Here is an 8,500-nt window from a genome sequence, read left to right on the forward strand (position 1 = left end):
ATAAAATTTTACATTCTATACATTAATGAAAATTTCAAAGAATATTTATAAAGAATAAGAAACTGAAGAGTGTGTGTCCCTAGATAGGACTCCTATATTAAACCTCATCCTCCCAAGATTCAAAGACAATTACAGAAAAGGGGATGGAAAGATTGTAAGAGCCAGGGGAGGTGGATGACCACAGGGAAGCAGAGTTTTCCAGGCTTCTTGAAAGTTGCATGTGTGAACTTACAGCAATGGCGAGAGCATGCACAAGACCCATGCAAACTCAAGCAGACAAAAACCCAGCATAGAACTGGGGAAATGGCTAAGAAACCCCAACCATACCTGAGGAGCTATTGGCAGCTGATCACCAATGGAAAAGGTAGAGTTGGCCTTTAAGGGATCGGTTAGATAGGTTGACCAGGCTCCACACAAGAGACATCTGGGGACACAAACTTGGCTCAAGAGGCCTTAACATATATCAGAATGAGCCTTATCATATATGACAGAATGAATGAAATCTGATGGGGGTATGAGGGGGTGCAGTTAGGGGAGGGGGTTTAAATATGATTAAGATATTGTGTGAAATGCACAAAAATTCAATAAAAGTACATACCAAAAAGAAATGCAACATAAAAATTTTTAAAAATATTTATTATTTTTATTTTATGTGTATGAGTATTGCCTGCATGTCTGTGAGTGTATCTTCGTGTCATGAAATGCAGCGGAAGTCAGAAGAGGGCATCAGATTTTCCTGGAACTGGAGTTAAGGACTGTTTGTAGCCACCATGTGGGTGCTGGGAATCAAATCCCAGTCCTCTGCAAGAGCAGTCTGTGCTCTTAACCGCTGAGCCATCGCTCCAGCCCCACAACATAAAAAATTTTAAAAAGCATTGTTTATCTGAAATGTTAAGGAAATGAAAGCTGTAGTTGTAGAGCTTTTTGCAGTAGCTGCAATTATTCCGGCTTTGGAGAGGGCTTTTTGCGGCACTGTCCAATATTTACCTGCCTCTGCATCCTACCAACTTTGGTGCTTGTTGTATTAAAGACTCAGTCCTCCTGGCCATTGGCACATGGTTCCTTTGTCTCAGAACCCGCATGTGGATTTTGGTAAGTTTATCTGATCAGCCCCAATGTGTGTGGTGGTTGGAGCAGAAAGGAGTCTTCGGGAGAGATGGCCTTAGCAGTTGAATGTAACTTGTCACCACAGGAGGCAGGAGTTTCATCCACTTAATCCATTTATAGTGTTTAGTAGTAAAGCCTTTGGGAAATGATTAAATCATTAAAGTAAAGGCTCCATGACTGAATTCTTATGGCTTTATAGGAGAGAGAAGGAGAGAGAGAGAGAGAGAGAGAGAGAGAGAGAGAGAGAGAGAGAGAGAGAGTTTGAGAGAGAAGCTTGCTGCCTACAATGATTCACGAGAAGTCCATGCCATGGAGGTCAGAAGAGGGCTTCAGATTCCCCTGGAACTGGAGTTAAGGACGGTTCATAGCCACCATGTGGGTGCTGGGAATCGAACCCAGGTCCTCTGCAGGAGCAGTCAGTGCTCTTAACTGCTGAGCCATCTCTCCAGCCCCCATTTCTTTTCTTTTTAAAAAATAAAAATAGTAAATAAGAGACATGAAGTTAGGAAGAGATGTGTTGGGGAGTCCTGGGAGAGTTCGGTGAGGGCTGAATATAATCAAGACACATTCTAAACATGTATGAAATTGTCAAAGAACAATAATAAATTTAAAAAAACTTTTAATACTTTTGCAGCAACTTAATTTCTTGGTGTGTAATCCTCGGTTTTTTCATTTATGAAATGAGTAAAATAATTCCTAACTAAATAAATGTTTATGAAAGTTTAATAAGATCATCTGCACAAGGGTTTAGTACAGTCCCTAGCCATAGAATAGAGTTTGAATAAAATTCTCTATCATGACCACCATCAAAAACTTAAAATTCCTGATTACCAGTGTAATATAGACTAAGCAATTCAGGAAGAGAGTCATCTATCTCAGATCAGACATTTTCTGGTGGGTATCAAGCAGGTGAACAGATATAGGTGATGTTTTTCACTGTGTGGAAATTGCTTTTGAGAGAACAGGATCGTCCCATTTTTTTTTAAAGTATTCCAGGTATGGTGCCACAGACTTTAATCCCAGCACTCAGAGAGGCAGAGGCAGGCAGAGCTTTGTGATTTCGTGGCCAACCTGGTCTACATAATGAATTTCAGCCAGCTAGGGCTACACAGTGAAGCCCTATCTCTACAACCAAACAAAACAATGAAAAGGTCTTTCTTAGATTTTCTGCAGAATGCTAGTGAAAGACTATTTTTTCCTTGGTAAAATATTGCAACCTTGGTTGTTTGGAAAAACTAAATGAGTTCTTTTTGTTTTACGCACTATTTCTTGCTAGTTTAAAAAAAAAAAAAAAAAAACTGTAATTTACCCTTCTTTTTGGGCAAATGCCAGCCAGACAGATATTTGCTATTTCTTTATTGTTTTAAAGCGTTAGCCCCAGACGCATAAGCATTGTCGGAATGCAATGGAAAAAAAAAGTTTTAAATCTCAAATGGGGTAATAAACTGCAGCCAGAAGCTAATTGTCCTGAAACTTGAGCTATTACAACATGTTACTACTGTAGTGGGACCACTCAGTACTACTTTGGCGGGGTTGTTGTGTAATTGGTAGTAGATTACACTGCAGACATATTAAAAAAAAAAAAAGATGTCAAATCAGACGTATCTGCTTATGCTTGTAGACTTCAGCATAATTCTCAAAGCAATCAATGCATTTCACCCATTAAAGAACTGCGGGGAGTATTAATTCATATCATGGTTAACTGCTCACCATGGACTTTTCCTCTGACAACTCTCTTCCACCCAAGAAGTGCTGAAGTGCTGCTGTTCCTGTCAAAAGAAATGAATCATTAATAAGAAGCAGCAAAGCCAGTGGTGAGGTGGATACAGGGCCTTGAAGATAGACAAGGGCTTCCCTTTCCTCTAATTGGGTGCTGAACTGACTGTACAGAAGGAGAAATCGGCCCCACAGGATTCTTCCAGAAGTCTAGGAGCAAGACAAGGACATCCATCCACCACCTCTGTTCACTGAACGGGTAGGCGATCCAAGTCACTTGTTTGTGTTGTTGGTTTTTAGGTTCTATATTTTTCAGAGTCCATAGGAACAAGGACTTGTAATACTCTAGCCAAACTCTGTGTTCCCCTGGAGGCCAGAGAAACGGATACAGTCATATGTGAAAGTCTTAAGGAAATTAGGTCAAATCTAGGGGACAGAGGCCCATGCCCAAGGAGACATGATACCCACGTAAGGAAACCCTCCTTCCTCAAGCCCCAGTCTTCGCTTCCTCCTGCTCTCTTCGTATTGTTTGCTTTTCTCTCTCTTTTTTTTTTTTTCTTTTGCGATCACCCATCTAAGAAACTTCCTATCCAAATAACCTCACAAAATGATGAAGTCTGGCTGTCAGAAAAGAAACTTGCTGGGTATGTGAAATGCTCAGTGGGCAAAGAGCTTGCTGGCAAGCCTGGGGTACTGAGTGTAATACCTGACATCTACATAGAAGGAGAGAAGCAAGTTCTGCAAGCTGTTTCTGTCCTCTACACTCTCGCCATGGCACACATACCTGAGCCACCGGGCCATGAATACATGGGCAACGGATCTGATTTGAATGAAAACCCTGTTTCTACCCTTATCGTCAAAAACATCATTTTACCCCCTTTGAGTTCCGATTTGCTTCTTTGTAAAGAGAGGGTGAGAATATTACAGAGATTTGACAAAGAATAAAAGGGTTAGGACAGGAAGTGCCCGGTGGAACTGTTGGAACTAAGGTGTCATTGATGTTTAAGCGATCGTGTTAGTTACTTTTCATGTTGCTGTGAGAAAATGCCTGGCAAAAGCAACTTGAGGACAAAAGAGGTTTATCGTGGCTCACTATTAAGGTAGAGTCCCTTATGGATGAGAAGTGATGGCAGTCAGGACAGCTTGTCACAGCACATTTGTAGTCAGGAAGCAGACAGGTGAACGCTGGTGCTCGGCACATTTTCTCCTTGTGAGTCCATCTGGGGCCCTAGCCCACAGCACTGTGTTGATCACATTCAGGATAGGTCTTCCTGTCTCAATTGATCCAATCGAGAAACGCTTTCTTAGACAGAGCTTTGCCTCCCAGGTGATTCTAGACGCTGTGGAGTTGCCAATATTAACTACCACAGAGATAAAGACAGTTACAACAAAGAAGGCAGCAGAAAGGTCCAGTTTGGCTAACTGCGGCTCCAGAGCAGATTTCAGACCTAAATCAATACTGATATGCTAAAACTGTTCAGTCCTCCACGTGTTTTGTTTACCCGTAGGGCACTGAACTGACTAGTGATTAAAAATAGGGAAAGGGTAAGATTGGCGCTAAGAGGCAGGAAGTAGGCTACTTCTAACTCCAGCGGAGAAAGTCAAGTTTTGGAAGCATGAAAATGAGGTTTTTTAAAATAAAAATTATCTCAGAGGTTAAGAGCACTTGATGCTCTTGTAGAAGAGTATAGTTCAGTTCCCAGCACCTACACTGCGTAGTTCACCACCTCCTGAAACTCAGCTCCAGAGGATCCAACAGCTTCAGTCTCAATAGACAATCCATGCACGCACACACACACACACACACACACACACACACACACACACCCTCACACACTGAAAACTCAATAATATTTTAAGGGTGTTTAAAACAGTTTCTCTAATGGGGCAGAGAAATTCCTTCAATCAAGCTTTGAAAAAAAAATCTCATAAAAAAATACCTTATGGTAAGAGAATCACAGCACTGAGCTTATTACTTTCTATGTTTCATTTAGTTTGAAATCATAGTCTTTAATTTTGTATCTGCAAATGCTTAAGACTGTGTAGGAGTGGTCCATGAGCTCAGGCAGATCCTTACCATGATCTTGTGAGGTCCTTGTTATTAGTCTTGTCATCACCAATTTACAGCTTAAGTTCAAAGTGGATTAAACAACTTGCCCAGTTATCATATCACTGGTGTGTCTGAGAAACACAACTATAATACTTATATACAAGTTCCAAATCCAGGAATATTTCACTGGAGGATTATAAATGGGTTTAGACTCACAGTGCCATAAGCCGCAAATCAACTTGAATAGGCATCCTTTAATCCAAACCTCTTAGGGAGATTCTTTATTTGGCCCAGAAAATGTTTGATTTATGAATGTCTCTTGGTCTACAAATAATCTTCTGGATTTAAAGTAGTTTAAAATATGCAAAGTGTAGGGGCTGGAGAGATGGTTCAGGGGTTAAAAGAAACTTCTTCTCTTTCAGAGGCCCCAAGTTCACTTTCCAGCACCTGTATTGGGAAGCTTAGAAGTGCCTGTAACAACTTCTCCAGGGGCTTCAATGCCCTCTGCTCGACTCTGAGGGCGCCCCATACACAGGACTTACAAACGCACATACGCACATACATAAAAATAAACCTTAACAAAGTGTGCAAAGCCTGATTGCTTTTCTAGTAAGCTTTCTAACTTAACTTTAGATAAATATTATCTATTCTAAGGAGCCGAGAGAGTTCTAGATAATTGTCGATTATTCCTATGAAATGCTCTGCAGATACAATGGTTTAAAAAAAGAGTTAAACAAAATTGTCTGATTTTTTTACCTTTACAGTCTAAATTAGGGAAGATGTAATACAAAGAAATACAATATAAAATTTATAGAATGGCATGGAACTCTGCAGAGGCTAGAGGTAAGGAATGGGACTGGAGGTCCCTGGGGTGTGGATTTAAATAGTGTTTGGGAAGCCCTCACTGATAAGATTATGTTTAAACATAAATAGGGAATCCGAGCAAACTCCTGAAGGTAACTGCACAAATCTTAGTAGTGAATGATAAAAGTTTGGGTCACGTGAGGAATAACTTAAGCATTGAAATGTGGCAGAACAAGAATGCATTGAGGACGCTAAAAGATGGCTCAGCGGTTAAGAGCACTGACTGTTCTTGCAGAGGACCGTGGTTCGATTCCCAGAGCCCACATGGTGGCTACCAACCATCCTTGACTCCAGTTACAGGGGAATCTGAAGCCCTCTTCTGACCTCCACGGCATTGAATGACACGGGTGCACTTACTTACACACAGGCAATACACTCATACACATAAAATAAAAATAATAAATAAAATATTTTAAAAAGAATGCATTAAGACCATCTACTGCATTTGTTTTATATTTCTATAACCCAAATTCCTGACAGAAACAATTTCAGGGGAGAAGTTTGCCTTGGCTCATAGTTTCAGAGTACGGGTTAATCTGTAAAAGACGTATGGAGTATAAGCAAACGAAAACAATAAAGTTTCAAAACGGACAAAGGACATAATAGAATTTTTTCAAAAGATGGCAACTAATCAAAAAATACATAAACCCATTAATTACTAGATACTATAATTAAAACAATCAGACTTTCTCCCATACCTGTGCAAGGGCTCTTATCAAAAAGACAAGAGAGAACGGTGTGGTGGCCCATGCTGTTAAACCCAGTACCAGGATGTTAGAAGCAGGTGATTTCTGTGAGTTCCAGGTCAGCCTGGTCTTTACATGCAGTGTATGTATGTGCACAGTCTTCATATTTGCATATATAAAATGTACCTATGTCTATGAACATGTCTTTATATATTCAAAGACACACATCCATATTTAATGGTACACATGCATGTTAATACATGTTCAAATATGTGTCTATGTCTATATGAATATGCACATCTAATATTTCTTCTGAAGGATCTGAAATTAAATCCTGTACATGTTGATCCTTTGCACACACATGCATATTTCATTCAGTGATATTCTGCGCTCTTAAAATCAAGATATTAAGATTGATAGTACTAAAATGTAAACTATGACTCATCAAATGTCATTATTTGTACTAACACACTTTGTAATCAGAGAAAAAGCATTGAGATAAAACCCATGAAATGATTGGAGCAGAATTAACACCTGGACATTTTGAAGACCTTTTTTTATATCCAGCTCACTGTAATTTTAATCACCAAGACAATCTGTTACATAGTAGGGCTGGGGTACGTGGAGAGTGGATGCAGGAATTAATTTCATTCAATTACTTAAACCTAAATGCAGGTGATTTTACATTGGTAAACTATTAATCACTCCTAAGACTAGGACAGCCAAAAAACGAAGAAAAAAACTAAGTTCTTGAATGTCTTTCAGCCTAAAAGTATTCTGTTTACTTTTTCTTTGATCATGAAAATCCATAGGCAGCCCTAAAAATTTTATGGGGTTGTAATTATTTGAAACTTTCAGAATGTCTCTAAAACACTTTGGAACAACCCCTAGTACCATACGTTGATATTATTCCTAGTTTTCCACTTACAATGAAAATAAGAATTGTGAGTTCTATTCATCATTTCCATATGAAAAAACAGTAGAAAAAAACGGTGTGTTGACTCATCCAGAAAATACTCAGCTGGGGTTTATTAACCACATTTTAGCTACTCATCTTTATGATGTTCAAATACAGATAAGATAAAAATCACACAGACCTCCCAGAGGACAGGTCAAGCAAGGCCCCTGGATTAGGGGAAGCTGGAGAGTTCCGTGACTGCCCTGTAGTCCACAGCAAATCATTCCTATTTAAGACACCAGTTCTCTGGATATCTGATCAAATGAAAACCTAGAGCTAGTTTTATATTACCCTCCACAAATTCATCATGGTATAGCATCTCAAATCTCAGATGCTGGGGTACCAATACTGCAAACTTGCATTCTATTGGTAAGCCCTCAGTAGTAGGTTACACACACACACACAGACACACACACACACACACACACACACACACACACAAACCCCTGCTTACATTTCATTTCTAAACAAGATTTTCTCACTTTATCTATGTATATATTTATTACTTGTCTATTAATCATCTATCTATCTACCTACAATCTATCTATATCCTTCTTTTAAAAAATAGAATGTCCAAAACAATGACCAATGATCACCCCCTGTGTTTAGAAGGGACCCAATACTGGGCCAGCAACATAGCTCGGTGGGTAAAATCTGTTGTATAAATATGAAAACCTGAGTTTGATCCCAGGAATCCATGGTGGAAGGAAAGAACCAACTGAAAAGTTGTCCTCACAAGCATGCTGTGGCACCTCTCTCTCTCTCTCTCTCTCTCTCTCTCTCTCTCTCTCTCGCTCGCTCTGAAGACCTGGCACACTGATTGCTAAGATTCCTCTCACATATAGTCAAGTGCTAGTCAAAGTCAGCAAGTATCATACTCACAGGGTCCATTCTGAAAACTGGAAAGCAGGCAATCCATTAACTGGTCTAGCAAAGGCAGCCAGTCGGTGCTAGTTATGATGAATGAATGATTTCGTGTCTTCCAGCTTTGGTGTTTTCTGATCAACATTTCATTTCTTCATGACATCTGGTCAAAGATCAAATGCAAATGAGGGGCCACGAGATGGAGAGAATAACCTTTGGGAAAAGCAGCTCTGAGTATTTCTCTGGTTTCTTCCT

Source organism: Nannospalax galili, unplaced genomic scaffold (assembly GCF_000622305.1).
Source record: "Nannospalax galili isolate Female #2095 unplaced genomic scaffold, S.galili_v1.0 scaffold145, whole genome shotgun sequence".
Lineage (NCBI taxonomy): Eukaryota > Metazoa > Chordata > Mammalia > Rodentia > Spalacidae > Nannospalax > Nannospalax galili.